This window comes from Scleropages formosus, chromosome 22 (genome assembly GCF_900964775.1).
Source record: "Scleropages formosus chromosome 22, fSclFor1.1, whole genome shotgun sequence".
Classification (NCBI taxonomy): Eukaryota; Metazoa; Chordata; class Actinopteri; order Osteoglossiformes; family Osteoglossidae; genus Scleropages; species Scleropages formosus.
The window spans coordinates 19,680,933-19,697,756 of record NC_041827.1 but is presented as its reverse complement, the minus strand read 5'-3'; the positions used below and the strand labels follow the sequence as shown (position 1 = coordinate 19,697,756).

The 16,824-nt window shown below is 46.1% G+C and overlaps 1 protein-coding gene across 7 annotated transcripts in view; it reads left to right on the top strand.

The window, feature by feature from the left end:
• Positions 1-5,826: 5,826 nt before the first annotated feature.
• chl1b (cell adhesion molecule L1-like b) overlaps positions 5,827-16,824 on the top strand; it is a 93,321-nt gene continuing 82,323 nt past the window's right edge. For all 7 annotated transcript variants that reach the window (XM_029247836.1, XM_029247837.1, XM_029247840.1 and 4 more), the window contains exon 1: positions 5,827-5,907. The gene's annotated coding sequence lies outside the window, so the exon portion shown is untranslated. The remainder of the gene's footprint in view (positions 5,908-16,824) is intronic.

The following is a 16,824-nucleotide window of genomic DNA, read 5'->3' as shown; positions in this document are numbered from 1 at the left end:
CAGTTATCCCTGCATAGCTGTGCCACTGGGAAACAGACAGTGTAAAACAGGGTACGCCCTGAATGATCCATCCCATAGGGGAATTATCAGTCTACAAATTCATACATACATTTTCAGAACCGCCTGTCCCAAATGGGGTCGCGGGGAACCGGAGCCTACCCGGCAACACAGGGCGTAAGGCCGGAGGGGGAAGGGGACACACCCAGGACGGGACACCAGTCCGTCGCAAGGCACCCCAAGCGGGACTCGAACCCCAGACCCACCGGAGAGCGGGAGCAACCCACTGCGCCACCGTACCCCCTGCTAGTCTACAAATAATTTTGACCAACATGTTTTCAGTGATACGTTTAAAATCAGTATTTGTCCTTCTGCAAGTGTAAATAACTGTATAGTGCAACGCTGTCCAATATACTATAGAGCAGACTTACAAAGCAAATAAGTAGCTGCATCAGTTCTTCACGTCCAGTCAAGAGACTGAGACACTAGTCCATTGCTTTTGCTGTTTCTGAATAAATATACTTCAAGGAATTGAATGCCTTCTGGCAACACAATACATCACCATTTCTTGGAAGTGTAGTAAATGAGTGGGAAAAAAAAAGAAAAAAAAGAAAACAGTTTGGATATTTACTTCCAGCCCATTTATTCTCATTATGCAGCCTGAAGGATGTCAATGGGGGAGTTTCTGCCCTGCAGAGATACCGAGGAGAGAGAGACAGAGGCAGGGATGGGGATGGAGGAAGATGGGATGCGGGGTTTCATTTAAGCTACCACTGTGAACTCTTGACACATCCGACAGGGGTACCTTCTGTTTGCAAACCCAGCGCTGACGGCATTGGTTTATTCCTCCCCTTGCTGTCCGTAGCCATAGGAAATGGAGCATTAACATGCTCATTATGAGGAGTCTGGCAGGGGGGCGCTGGAACGCGGGAGGCCTTGCGCTTTGCACAGCGCACCCCACGGACTCCGTTTCAACGCCCAACCCAGGGTTCCCTCAAGTCTCCCAAAAATTTTGCAGCCATGGAAAATAGGTGAGGTGGGGGGTCCAAACGCCCCGAAGACAGTTTCACGGACATTATTTGGATAAGTTGAGGACAGATGCCAGGGTTTGCAAGTGGTTTCTGCAATTAAATCTTCACTTTAAGTGTCTTAACAAACATCCCGGGGATATTTTCTTTGGCTATATTTCATAACTTGGCAGCTGACTGTCTTTCTTAGAAGCCAACTTTATTTATTTATTTATTTATTTATTTCTTTATTTATTTATGTGTTCTATCTATCTATCTATCCTGGGCATTGCCAGGGCTGCATATTGCAAAAAAAGAAAAATTTGTTCCTTTGCTTTTACAAGAATCATCATATCCACATGAACGCCACGAATATCTATTCACCTGCAACTTTACATATAATTGTGCAATATGCAAATTAATACGGATCACTTTGCAGATCAATGATCATGTGCAATTTAAAGTTACGCTGGCCTGAAGGGTTCTCCCGTCGCGCCGCAGTATTGATTTAGTGATCGGAAAAACATCCACAGTTAATGAACTGTAACGTTCATCTGCTTTTGGGGGGAAAGAAAGAAGGATAAACAAGCGCATAATATCTCCAGATCGCATGTGCCATATATTCCGTCCGCGTTCACTTGTGTCCCCCAGTTGCTCTCCTCCGGGTCTCCGTGTACAGCAGTCTGGCACTGAGCTCTGCAGGTGTCGCAGAGCCATTCGGGAGGATTACAGAAGATAACATCTGTAATTTGTACTGTCTGAGAAGGAGCGCCGCAGATCATATTACAATACACGTTGTGCCCTCAGAATGGAGCACGCCACCGAGCTAGATACGATCTGACTGATGGACAGATGATTCAATCCCCTGAATCGATAAAGCAATCATATCATAATTACAGAAATCGAATTATGGACTGGCAGCATGTTACCTTTTGGGTTTTTCAAACTCCAATAATGGCGTCTCAAACTGTGAAAAAAGAAAAAAAAAAAACCATCATAAACTGCGGAAAGGAATGACAACATTAAAAAAGAATCAAGGGTTTACTTATGTTAGTTATTTTTTTTTGCTTCAGTCAGGATTACGCGTTTGGAGTGAAACGATTGTCAAAAGTCATAGAAAATACACACACGCAAGCTGCCCTCTTAACTGCTTATCCCAAGCAGGGTCGGGGCAACCTGGAGCCCAACCTGGCAACACAGGGGGCAGGGCTGGAGGGGGAGGGGACACACCCAGGACAGGACACCAGTCCATCACAAGACACCCCAAGCAGGACTCAAACCCCAGCCCAACCCACTGCACCACTGTGCCCCCCCTCATAGAAAATAATAAAATAATAACAGCAACTGTTATTTTCTGGAAAATATAATAATGAAAAAATTCTACAAAACAGGGGCAGGCAGTTCTCTGCCATCATATTTGCTTTAATGGGATCTGAATGATGCAGTGCGCTGAAGCACCATCCCGGTCTAAGCTGAGATGGAACTAAAACCAACAACCACTGCGAACTGTGGGTATGAGTACCCTTTAAAACAGCGAACGTCATTTAAGGTTGAATAGAACATACTTACCAATGACTCTATATGAAAGGATGTACATAGGAATGGCTGTTAGTGTAATAGTTAGTGTTGCCTCCTTCGGATGTAAAGGGTGCAGGTTTGATCTCCACCTCTGGCTGTAGTACCCTTGAGAAAGGTAGTTACCCTAAATTGCTCCAACAAAATTAAAGAAAAAAAAAAGAAAAAAATTTACTCAGCTCTATAAATGGGTGAATAAATGTGACCTTAACATTGGAAGCTGCTTCGGAGAAAGATGTCAGCTAAATGAATAAATATAAATGAAGGCTCAACCAGTTGTCAGGCTGCCAACACTCATGTTGAGAAGCAAGTTAGGTATCTATAAGATCATGTAACATTCTTTTAGCAAACAGCTTTTCAAATCGTGACCTATAGCATCTATGGGACTGCTAGTAGTGTAGTAGTTAGATTTACTGCGTTTGGATCCAAAAGTCAAAGGTTTGATCCCAGTCTCTAGCTGTAGTACCCTTGAGCAAGGTATTTACCCTAAATTACTCCAGTAAAATTACCCTGCCAAATAAATGACTAAATAATTGCAAACTTGTAACTGTAATAATTGTAACGTCAACATTGCAAGTTGCTTTGGAGAAGAATGTCAGCTAAATGAATAATTGTTGCAAAACATTAGAGGGCAGCTCAGAAACAGTGTAATACAGTTAACTGGTTAGTTGTGCCATGCAAGGGTTACCGTGGGTTAACTAACTGGCAAGTAGCCTCCTTAAGTCCATGCTATGGAAGCAGAAGTGCAGCAACCTGTTGATTTATTTCCCGTCAGTACGAAATGGAATTCATCAGCCAGGCCATGAGTAAGAAATGAAATATCCAGAGGCGGTGTGACTGCACACGTCCAAAAGATTGATTCTATGATGCCTCAGTGTGCACATTCTCTCCTCTGTGCAAGAATATCGAAAATAAAACTGAAGAAGTCAAACAGCAAATTAAAAAAGAGCTGAAAAATCACAGGGATGTTCTGCTTTTGATAAGAATAAAATCCATTTTACCCATTTTCTCACATATATAAACCTCAGTTCCATCATAGAACATACAACACATGTAATATTTTTGTCATATTCTTTGGTGTTATGAACTTCCAACAAAGAACACACGTGTAATATGTCAAATAATTATACTTTTTCCATATTCAGGGTAGAAGCAGTAGAAGCAGCAGGAGAGGGGATTCAAATCCTTGCTGAGAAACTCTAAACAGGAAAATATATGTACTGTATGTTGTCACGCGGAACACAGGGAGCAACGTTGAACCCAAGTGCAGCGTTATTCGTTAGACGTTGAGGGAAGAGGCAAGGTCTCAAAACCAGGGACGGGCGAAGGGTCGGTCGATCGGCGAACGGGACAGGAACGACGATCCGTGGACGTGGTCGGAGAACGAAGCAAGGAGTCAAAAAACCGGAGATCGTGGACAGAGCAAGAGTGTAGTAACACGAGGAAGGGCGGTTGTCCCAAACGAGATTCCGCAACGGTACGGGAGCTGAAGAAAGTCTTTATAGGGTGAGTGATTACTCACGAGCTAGTGTGGAGTCAGGTGTTGTTGCTTGTGTTGTGGGCGTGGACGTGACATATGTATTATATGATTTATTATTTTATGTAGATAGATAGATAGATAGATAGACAGATAGATAGATAGATAGATAGATAGTCAGTTTGGATTACAACTCCTGCTGCTGTACCGTGAATGAAAATCCTTATTCAGAGTTAGTACAGTAGGTGTGCCCTGCTGTATCAGTAAGTCACTGTAAAGCTGATTATTTAATATTGCAAATTGCCTTAGATTAAGGCGTCAGCTAAATAAAAGTAAATAATAATGTCGTCTGAAATCTTCACAGGACTCCTCAGATGATGTCACTTGGAGTTATGTCAAAAATTCAGATAAGGAGCAGCGCATAAGGAAACTTCTGACACGAGGGTTGCTAGTTCAAGTCCCAGGGCCCAGAGCTGCTCCAGTAGCAGCTCCAGATGTAGCCTGTACACACTGATCTGGATTTCTGAGCCACAGTGATTCATACGGGTGGCGGTGGGAGGGGGTCAGGGGTGGTAGGGGCCGAGCCACTGGAAGAGTTCACCACTTTCATAAGTTCAGTTCCCACCATACGGCAGTGAGGGTGTTAACTCCTCAGCACTGATGGTTTGCTTCATTACTTACTTTATTGATCTGTGCCCCCGATGGACTGCAGGTATCGATACAGCTGCAGCTGCTGTCTAGGGTGCTGAAATCCCCCATGTGCTTCTTAGCCTCCAGGGCTCTTTTACAGTAAATAACTTGTGACCAATATGTGATTCCCTCCTTCCTGGAGTCATTACAGGACCGTGACTCCTACACCCAGATGAGAATTTGTAACTGAACGCATGAGTGTTAATTAAACCAGTGAAACACGCGCTCCAATACATTCCAGAAGACTCCTTCACTGAAACGTGATGGATGCGCATCTTCTTACTCTACTCTTCTCAGTGCAGTAAATCCTGCGGTATTTAGAGCTGCTGCCTTTCAAGAAGACTGAGGTTGGAGTCTCACCTCCTGCTGCAGTACCTTTCATCAGTGCTTTTACCTTAACTGCTCCAGTATAAATTACCCTGTTACACACACACATTTCCAGAACCGCTTGTCCCATACAGGGTCACAGGGAACCAGAGCCTAACCCAGCAACACAAGGCATAAGGCTGGAGGGGGAGGGGACACACCCAGGACTGGACGCCAGTCCGTCACAAGGCACCCCAAGCAGGACTCGAACCCCAGACCCACCAGAAAGCAGGACCCGGTCCAACCCACCGCGCCACCGCGCCACCACACCCCCTTATACCCTCTTATATAAATGGCTAAATCCCTAAGTAGCTGAACATTGTAGGTGCTTTGGAGAAAAGTATCAGATGAATTAATAATTAATAAAAATAACAACTACTATGGGTTCTTATTGTAAAGGGATTTACAATATTTAGCGGCTGCCACATCATGCCCACACACCCAGCCATGTCTCAGGCTCGCAGTGTGTTGACCGGGGTTCGGAATAAAAGACGGGCACATTTTTTTACCCGGTTTACCCCGGTCGGCATGGCAACCTGAACTCTCCCACTGCCGGGTCTCCATTGATTCCGCCCATCTCCACTGCTGGTAGGTGGAAACTTTGTTTCTTTTCTCCTCCTGCTGAAGGTGGTGGTGTTGGTGGTGGTAGGGGTGGGGTGTGTGTGTGTGTGTGTGGGGGGGGGGTGTAACATTGTAGCGGTGAGGCTCCTCCCGCCGCGCGCAGCTCCTTCTTCAACGCGCTCGTGCCGATCGCAGGAGAGCGCAGCCGGACTCGGGGACGAGCATCAGCTCAAGGTAAGGGGGTCCGAGGAGGCTCTCTCCCGCGCGGCACCAGGTGCGACAGACGTCGCGCGCAGCCTGGCTCGTGCGCGCGCGCCGGCTTTCCGTCCCAGCCGGTTCCCACGGTGGCAAACTAAGTGATGCTGAAAAGTTCACGGACGGAGCATCAACGACGTCCCGATTCGCGGCTGATGCTGTTGCTGCTGCTGCTGCTTCAGTGCTTGTGAGCAGGCAGGGAGGGAGACGCACGCGCGTCCCGGTTTGTGTTCGTTCGGGAAGCCTGTTCTGTCACGCCTAATAATTGCTTCTCTTCTGTGATGTGACTCGCTCCTAACAGAAAAAGTGACGCGGCGCGTCCGCTTGCCTTGCGCGCTCAAGTCCGGTTTCTGAACGACCGCGCGCCGCGCTCTTCCGCCTCGCGTTTCGGACGTGGATGTCGCGCGCCCCTCAGACGCACTTATTAAATCATGTGCAGCGCTTTGTTGCGTAGCAACATATTTGCCCGATCACTTGTGCTGCTGAGACAATAGTGTGGGATTTTTCACGTGAGCGGCGCGTTGCGGCTTCTCCTCCGGCACGTGCTGCGTTCCGCTCCGCGTCTCTTCTTCTCCTCGCGCACGATCCGCTCTTTGATGTTTCATTTACCATGTTGTGTGTAAACGGTCGCTGCTGCGCGTTGCTTTGAACTGCCTTCTCCTACTAAACTGGCATTACCAGTACTGTACTATAGTAAATGAGGGCTGGGAATTGTTGCACCATGGAAAGTATGTTGATGTTCCTTCTCATGTTATAATAACTGTGTATATACTATATGAGGAAATTCAATGTCTGGTTCTCTGAGCACCTTCTTTAGCACAAGTCAAGTGTTTAAGATTTTTTTTATGTCTTTAATATGAAGATGAATGGTTGAAAAAAGCACTCTTCACTGTGCTGTAGCTGGAGCTCAGTTTTCTCAAGGGGTTTTCTTCACATGGAGATGTGGTTTGGCTTGGACATGAAGCTGACATGTAATAAGTATAGTGATGTACATTTGGGGGGGGGGGGGGGGGGTGCTTGGCAGCCATTGCATGAAAGAGAGTTTTACATTAATATAAAAAAATGCACTTCCAAATTCTTCAGCTTTCAGAATTGATGTCAACATCAGCTGCCTTGTACCTGCAGCGCTGTTTCCTTGGACATTCGCTGCTGCTGATTTCAAATGAGGATCTCTGCCTGTTTTTTTCTTTTTTTTTTTCTCCTGGTTTTTGCAGAGTTTTGAAAATGCTGTGCTTTGATTGTACCACACATGCTCAGATGTACCATGCTTTCAGTAATTTATATTCCAAGAAAGTTCTAGCGCCAACCATAGTAGTTCGCTTTGCTTTTGTGATGACATCAATTTAATTAAAACGATAAGGAATCCTTCCTGGGCTGGAAAATGTTTCTAATTCAAAGCCCTGGCAGATTACAGCAAACGTTTCCTCCTCCAAAAAAAGAGCGTGCGTCGTGCGACAGATGACGGCGCCTTGTGTGTGACGGGCTCTTCTGGCATTCAGCTGTGCCTTGGTCTGGTGTGGAGCCCTTCTGACACACTTCAACATGCCTGAGAAATGCAGCTCCTTCACACACACCCAACCCCCCACTGCAAACCCTCCCCATCCTGCACACACACACTTTATTCCAGCAGACAATGACTTTGCATTCTGTGTGCGCACACACACTCGCACACACTCCGAGGTCCCGGAATGCCTCGAATGACCCTTGAAACGTACCACGAATGGATTGCGGTATTCGCCCTGCATATTTATTGGCCTGGCAGCACTTTTTTCCTGTCCATTTTATAGTCTTCTTTCTTATCAAGGTGCCCACAAAGGGATTCACCTTGGGGGGCAAAAACCTGCTAATGCCTCTGATGCCCTGAACCAGCGTGTTTCCCACTTCATAAGAGCTCCTTGAAGATTTTAAATCATTTTGATCATTTGATTGATCACTCTGCATTTTTTTTTTTTTTTTTTTTGGTTCAACACGGGAGACGGACGGCACACGGTGCGCCGCACGTGGAATCCCAATTAGATTAAGAGTAAAACTGCTTTAGTGGCAATAATTAAAGTGACAATTTGTGGAGCAGACTGGTTTCTACTGAATGCCAGACTTATCGCACGTCCTCGGTGATTTAAATTTGATGGAGAAGGTGGTTATTGGTTTGTGCTGCGGACGGTTATGAGGATGTACATAATGGATCACGTACTCTGCACATCGGTCCCCATGGCGCTGAGATTCAGGCCATTAGTCCTAAATGCCTGCAGCGCAAATCGTACGACTCGGAAGATGTTGAGACTGAGGAAGTCATGAGGATTTATTCTCGCCTCAATTTACTCTTATGCTGTGCAGGTAAAATGTTCTGAGTCCAGTGTTTTTTGTGCATCTTTGTGTGGAGTAAAGATCAGCATCAAACAGGGGAACAATATACGGGTTATACTTCCATTTCTAGACCTCCAGATATCCCTCTCAGAAGATGGGAAAGATGTTTTTATTTTTTAAAATAAATATAAGGCTACATGTGGTGAAAGCCTCACAGCTTTCCCCCAACAGCCTTTGGCCCATAATCGCATGTATAGAGGAAAGTGATTGGATTAATCCAGGGTCAGGTGACTCAAGCTGCCAAGAACACGGTCACCATTTGGGAAGCGGCTTCTTCGCCATGAATTGAACGTTGTGTTACGGTGTGACCCCCTCTCCAGGCTTGAAGAGAAGGTCTTTCAGAGCTCTTTAGGATCCCGCGTCCAGCAAAGCCTCTGTCTATTGAGGCCAGAGGAGCTTTGTGCTCAGAAGTAGGTCGTTCTTTCCCCTCATCCTGACCCAGATCAATTAGGAGCCAGTAATTGGGCGAACTGCGGGTCCACCAACCTCCTGCTGGGCTTTCTCATGCGGAGTTTTACAACCCTGCATGCTGTGGACAGTTGCCACATCGCCGGCAGGCCCTGCAGTTGGACCCTTTCGCAGGGCGTGTAGGGCAGCGAGGACTTTCGTTTACAAAGCTCTCACCTGCAGCTCTGCCCACAACAGAAGAACGTGTCCCTCAAACCCTGGTGCGAGTGTTTGGAAACAGGGTGAAACACGGCTGTGGGAGGCTGGTCTGGAACCAGTATTCGGTCGACCGGAGGCACGAAGATGAACAGCTATTAAAAACCTCCGTCACCTCCCAACACCCATGTTTTTTGACTCTATCAAGATTTTTTTTTTTTTTTTTTTTTTTCTGAGCTGCTACACTGTTTAAAAAAATGAGATTTTTTTTCTAACTAAAGATTTTTCTAGTTCCAGAATGGCCTTTGTAATACTCTGCAGTTTAATATACAATATAATTCTCGTTTTTTCAAGTGCTTTACTTATACTCTAATAGTTGGAGCTGCTACTTTCAGAGTCAAAGGTCCCAGGTTCATATCCCACCTACTGCTGTACTCTTGATCAAGGTACTTGCACTGAATTGATGTAGTAAAAATTGCCCTGTTGTAAAAATGGGTAAACAAGGTTCTTGGGAGAAAAGTGTTAAGTAAATATTAAAGACCAACTGCAGAACAGTTGTTTCCAGGATCAGAGGTTGAAGAAGCAGATTAGTAAAACACCAACACACACACACACACACACACACACACACAGACCCCTTACATATGTTCTTGTGCACACAGTCAGCCAACAGTCATTAGTCAGTGGGCCACCCTCACATACACACCCTCACACACAGACACCCACAATCCTGGCCTCCGCTGCATGTTCACACACACACACACACACACACACACACACACACACACACACACACACACACACACACCCTCGATGGCGTTCACGTTCAAGAACCGGCATCTGAACCTGTCACACTCATGCCGTCTGTTGTGGTAACACCAAGTGAGCGATGGCTTCCTGAGCACAATAACACCATTTCTTAATTGTTTCGCTGGCAGTTGCCCATTGTGTAAAAAAAAAAAAAAAAAATTAGGTTGCTGCGATAAAGAGAATTTTCGCTCATCTCTCTCCGGATTGCAGAGACACTCATAAGACCGGTGTTCAAATTGACCCGATTAGGGGATAATTGATGTACTGATGAATGACTTCCTCGGCTCGCTCCTAGGGCTGAGGTTTCCCAACGTGCTGCCCCGCAGAACTGCCCCTCGTGGCTTCTCATCTCTGGCTGAATGAGTCTCCTCCATTGCTGCCTTCACTGCCCTGATGGAGGAGGGGGGGAGCTTCCAAGCTCCTTCTCCGTACCCGCAGCCTGGCACTCGCATTCGTTCAACATTAATCATTTATGTTAATGACTTCAGCTATTTTCCCACCTGTCGGCTTATAGCAGGAAAGAATGCATAAAAAATACTGCATTATAATGAGCGGAATAAAACATTGTGTTCAGGGTGCAACTCTGATGGATGCTGTACGGCGTGAATTCTCTCAGCATCAGGATTGCCCATCTGTTCCGGGGGGCAGCGGGAAGCTTAAGACTTAAGGGCACCTGCTTTTGAACCCTCCGTACTCTGGTTCGAATCCCACTTGCTGTAGTACCCTTGAGCAAGGTTCTTTCCCATAACTGATACGGTGAAAATTATCTCGCTGTGTGAAGGAGTAAATCAGTGCACGTAGCTCAACACTGTAAGTCACTTAGCAGAAAGGAGTCAGAATATGGATAAGTATAAACATGGTAAGTGCATGGCTCTGGACCAGCTGGGTTGTCCACGACATTCCGAAACATGACCGTAAGCAGCCTCCGCCAATGTCTAGTGCTCCTGCAGCTGGATGGAGTCTTGAGATCACCGCTGCTCTGCAGAACCTCGAGGCTTTGCTGCAATATTCATCGCTCGCGACGGTGCGAGGATGCAGCCAGAATGTTCTGGAAAAGTGTTTGGAGTTGTGAAATATTAATTCCCCTTTCCTATTACCATCCCCACCAGCACAAGCACCGCACATCCCCACCCGCTCTCTGACATCTGTGTATTTCTCCTTTTTTTTTTAACAAGGCGGCAGAGGGTAGACAGGCGCGGGGGGTGGGGGATGGGAGGCTTTATTGCCGACTCAGCGCCGGCAATAAAGATGTGGCGTGAAGGCATTGTGATCACCTTGCGATTCACCCCGATCTCGTATTATATGGAGTCCCGCGTTATCGGGGTGACCGGGCGGGCGCCATCAATTACGTGGAGACGGCACGCGCAATTAATCTGCAAAGGTAGCGCTGAAGGACAAACACGGAGAGAGGTCAATGGTATCGCACATGTTCAGGCCGCGCTTTCCCAGAGAGACGCGGCACACATTCGTTCGCCTGGCGCCGTCTCCTTCAGACTTCCTTGCTCCGGGTCCCGCCCGCGAGTGATCTCTTTTACATTTATTTGTTTAGCTGATGTGTTTCTTCAAACTCATAATGTTAAGGTCACAATTACTTACCCATTGATACAGCTGGGTAATGTTACTGGAGCAATTTATGGTAAGTATCTTGCTTGCAGCTGGAGATCGAACCTGTGACCTTCGGGGCAACGGCAGCAGCTCTCGCCACTACACTACCAGCCGTCCGCTACGTTACTCTCGCGCCCTGAATTCTGTGCTATAATATCGGTCATCTCGGATTCTGGAGCCGTTCTCAGTCATGCATGTAGTATGAATTTATCCCATTTCCCAGGGTGCCTTATGCATTGCGGCGCGGCTTTCGTTCCGGAATCGCAGATTGGTGTCAGGTTTAATAGCAGCATATGGAGGAAGCCCCTTTCTGTGACACCATCACTCGAGGATAGCGTCCAATTTCACACTTTGATACAAAGGGCGTGCAGCCAAAACAAGAGCAACAGAGGAACATTCCCACTGAACCAATTTCAGCGATGAAACTGGGGCTGCTAAAGCGAAGCAGCATCCCTGGGAAGGCGTTGCGTCGGACGGAAAAATATTTCCTTTGAACCTCATGTGAAATATCGAGAAATGTGCACGTGTAATTGGAGGGGGAAGGAAAAATCTGTCAAAATACGGTTTTAAAGAAGTATTTTGACAGACTCTGTGGACTTGAATAGGGCGTAAATGAGGCTCTTTTCGGAGGAATGTGCTCAGCTCCCGCAAACCGGTGCATCTGCATATTCCTCATTTCGTGTATTGTCAGTCTTGTATAGTTCCGCAAAGTGGCATAAGGGCTCCTTTGGAAATGCCAAGGCTCATTTGTGCAATATCCTGTCTTAGAGGGACTGCAAGCAAAAATTTTGAAAGGAAATGCAAATTCAGTGGATAAGATGTGATTGACGGAATCACTATGCTAAAAAGTCGCATCGTGTTTGCTTCTACAAAGAGGTTACATACATTTATTTATCAGACACTTTTCTCCAAAGCGACTTCCAATGAACTCTATGTGGTGTAAATCAGCCCACACACCTTATTCACCGCGGTGACTTACACTGCTAGATACACTACTTACACTGGGTTGCTCATCCATACATCAGTGGAACACACACACTCTCTCTGTCACTCACACTATGGATGAACCTGAACAGCATGTCTTTAGACTGTGGGAGGAAACCAGAGCACCCGGAGGAAACCCACGCAAAGAACATGCAAACTCCAGACAGACTGAGGGGGGATCAAACTCATGCCCTCTTGCATCACCCAGGCGCTGTGAGACAGCAGCACTGCTACAGTGTCACCGTGCCGCATGCACATCACAGGGATCAAACTATTAAATGATAGCTGCAATTCCGTAGCTGCTGCTGACTGTGCTTGTTGAATCCAAAGACGTGGTGAGAAACCTGTTCTTTTTCATGGCGCGACCTTTTTTTGATTGTCTTTTAATGACTAGTGTGGTGGTTATTGCTTTCAGTTTACAGTCTGAAGGCCCCCAGTTTGAATTCTCCTCCCACTGATCAAGGTGCTCACGTAGAATTGTGCCGGTAACAAATACTCAGCTGTAGACAAAGGTAAACCATTGCAAGCAGCTTAGCGTACAAACCTAGCATAATACAAAGGTGGCAGCTAAATAATGAATAAAAATAGCAATTTTTAATCCCCACAGGTCTATACAGGAAGCTGCATGCGAGTAGTGCTACTGTCTTTCAGCGCCTGGGTGGTGCGAGAGGATGTGGGTTCGATCCCCGCTCAGTCAGTGTGGCGTTGGCGTGTTCTCTCTGTGTTTGTGTGGGTTTCCTCCAGGTGCTCTGGTTTCCTCCCACACTCCAAAGACCTGCTGTTCAGGTCCCCCATAGTGTGTGAGTGCCAGAGAGAGTGTAATTAGTGTATCTAGCAGTGTAAGTCACCACGGTTAATAAGGTCCGGGGGCTTATTACACTACATAGAGTTCATTGGAATTTGCTTTGGAGAAGAGTGTCGGATACAAATAATATGTAAATGTGATGCATGGCATTTCGTGAGAGACATGTATGACTTTCCATTAAAGTAAAACCCATTATCTTTATGACAAGTTGATAAGATTCATCAAGCTTTGGGGATAAGTCTGTCTCTGCCTTGGCATGACGGTGGAACCAGCTGATTATTACGCCTCCCATAGCTTAAAGGGCCGTAATATGTTTGCACCGTGCAAAGGGTGATGACACAGAGTGTAATCGCTCAGCTTTTTGTACTCTGCCTGTACCCACTCGCTTCAGGATGGACTGCGTGAAAACCAAAGCATCAGGTGTTTCGTGATCACGCTTCCTTTTTCGCCATCGTGTTTTTTCATTACAGTACTTTGGAAAATGCCTGCCCCCGCCCCCGCCCCCACCCCCACCCCAAAGAGCTCTTTCATGACATCAGTGCTACTCACTTCCCGCAGCATCCTGTCATCTGTGGTTATCCAGCTCTTCTCATCAGAAAGAGGTCCTCTCGTCGAGAGCAGGGCGAAGCGAGAACAGAGTCACGTACCCCATGAGGTGAGGTGGTGGGAATGGTAATCCCCGCTGGGATCTCATTAGTCGGCATGGTGCACCTGTGGGTGCTTGAAGTCAACGGGGGGCGCGCTACCAATCGAGGCTCGTGTAGGACATCGCTGGCAAGCTTCTCGCAGGATTACCAGATATCCAGTTCATGCTCAGCATAATAAACACCACAAGTAGCTGTGGAGCCTCACCGTTTTCACTGATCAGTGCTCCGAACAGAGTTTATGACAGTGATGCACGAAGTGCAGCCATAGAGGCCGTGCCTTTTCATGAATTTTTGTTGACTGAAAACACACGCACGCACGCACGCACGCACACACACACACACACACACACACACACGCTGAAGCCACTTATCTCATGCGGAGTCATGATGAACCAGAGCCCAACCCAGCAACACAGGGCGCATGGCTGGAGGGGGAAGGGACACATCCAGGATGGGATGCCAGTCCATCACAAGGCATTCCAAGCTGGACTTGAACCCCAGACCCACCAGAGAGCAGGACCTGGCCAAACCCACTGTGCAACCACACCCCCTTTTTGAAAACCCCATACCCATTATTTCACATTTGAAGATTGCTTATGGTTGGGGACCTTTTCAGAGTACCTTGCTTTACACAGTATACACTTAAGTTTATTCCTTTTTAAATTTATTCTTTTCTCCAAAGTGACTTACAGTGTTGACCTGCTTATTAAATCTACTTTAATAACTGAATTTATATTACTTATATATTATTATTTAAGTATTATGTACATTTACTTATTAAATTATGTACTCATTTATACTGCTGAGAAACATTACTCTAGCAATTTAGGGTAAGAACCTTGCTCAAAGGTATTATAGCTGGGGGAGAACTTGAACCTGGTGCCTCGGGATACAAGCGCAGCACCGCTAACCATGTACTACCAGGTGCCCCCCACTTGCAGTGCTCCAAAAACTTTGCAATGATGTGCAGCAGCAACTTCTTTCACATCACTTTCACGGTAGCGGCAGTAGGCTTTTTTCACCTCTTCACCAGATGGAATTTTCCCTTCGTTGCCCTGTTCATCATCTCTGTTCCATATTCTTGATCCAGCGTTGGGAAAGTCATTTGACCAGTTCTCCCGAGCTTTATACAAAAGCAACTGCAAATCTTTGTCATACAGTCACTCGTGGGCACATTACAAAATAGAAGCTTAACTATGGAGCGTGGTAACTCAAGGAGTGAACAAAAAATGGTCTTGATACTGGTGTACAAACACAAGGCCTTGACTTTGAGTCCCCACCATAATGCAGTTACAGCACACATTTATTTACAGCATTTAGCTTTTGTCAAAAGCAACTTCCAGTGAGCTCTATGTAGTGTTATCAGCCCACACACCTTATTCACCGTGGTGACTTACACTCCTAGATACACTACTTACACTGGGTCACTCATCCATACATCAGTGGAACACACACACTCTCTCTGTCACTCACACACTATGGGTGAACTTGAACAGCATGTTTTTAGAGTGTGGGAGGAAACCAGAGCACCCAGAGGAAACCCACACTAACACAGGGAGAACATGAAAACTCTACACAGACTGAGCAGGGATCAAACCCGTGTCCTTTCCCACCACTTACATGCTGTGAGACGGCAGCGCTACTTGCTGCGCCGCCCGCATTTATATTTACATTTATTCATTTATCAGACACTTTTCTCAAAAGTGACGCACATCTCATAGAAAATACAATGTGTTCGTTACATTAACAGGAAGAGACACTTAGATGCAGATGTGTGATTCTTAAGTGCAGTTGGTTTGTGTCTTTCCGCCATGTGAACCAATGTTCATCACACGAGTAGTTGCATAAAACTATCAGAACATTGACGATTCCTGATCACCTTCCTAGTAATTAATATATTTTTTGAGATGCATATAAACATTTACGTTACATTCTAGGAGTAGCTGTGTAAAGGTTTATCCGGCATCGTATTAAAGTTCTAGAGCAGGAGCATTTACACCTTACATGAACTTAAGAGATCATGAGCGACATGAGTCTGAAAAAGGTGAGTTAAAAAGACCCTTTTTAAATGTGGACAAAGATTCAGCAGTTCTGAGTGAGAGGGGGAGGTCGTTGCACCGCAACGGAGCCACAACCGAGAATCTCCATACTTTACGTTTTCTGCGCGGGACCACCAAGCGGGCAGATGTGGAAGAGCGTAGCGGTCTGACATACACACGGGATGCATCAAGTACATTGTCTCCAAACTTCACTTTAAGTCAACTTCAAACATTCAAGCAGACTAAACAAACAGGCCTGCATTTGTGTTTATTCGTGGAAAATGTCATTATTAACCCAGACGAAGAACCACGACCGGAACACAAATCACAGTTAAAGACTCAGGCTAATTCAAGTCAAAATGCATCGTGTTCACTCCGCACACAACGCCATGTTTACAGTGCAGTGAACTGCAGTACTTTGACTTCTTGAGCAATAACATTAGCAGTTATTAAAAAACAGCAGCAGCTGTTGCACTTCAATACTTCATACTGTATTATACAAACTTCAGCTGCTACCCAAAAGCAAAACCGTTCGTTCACCAGAAAACATGTTTTATGGATGAACGCGTTTCCATTTTTCATTTCCCATTTCCTTTTTCCGCAGAGCCGCAAAAATAAGGGAAGAAAAAAGAGAAATGTGAACTGCGCGCCTTTAGTGAAGCATATACCGAAACAAATTTGCCAATTAATGAATTTTGAGTGGAAAAGCAGCAGCTTCTGGAAGACGTTCGCGCTTCCTCAATGCCGCGATTAAACTCGCCTCTGCAGAACGACGAAGTAAAGTTCCACTCTATTTGCTCCTTAATGTTTCTCCCCCAGAAATAGAAGTGAGTAGGAACAAGCTGCTCGTACCCGAACCAATCTCAGTCTCTGCCCCCCAACCCCTTTGAAATGCCAAGAACCGGTTGAGACCTGCAGAAGTCATTTCGATTTGGTACCCCGAGTGAACTCTGAGTCTTAAATGGCCTTTCTTTCCTGACTGCGGTGTCCTTGTCACACGCTACCCTGCAGGGTTTGCTCGAGGTTCATGCGCGGATTA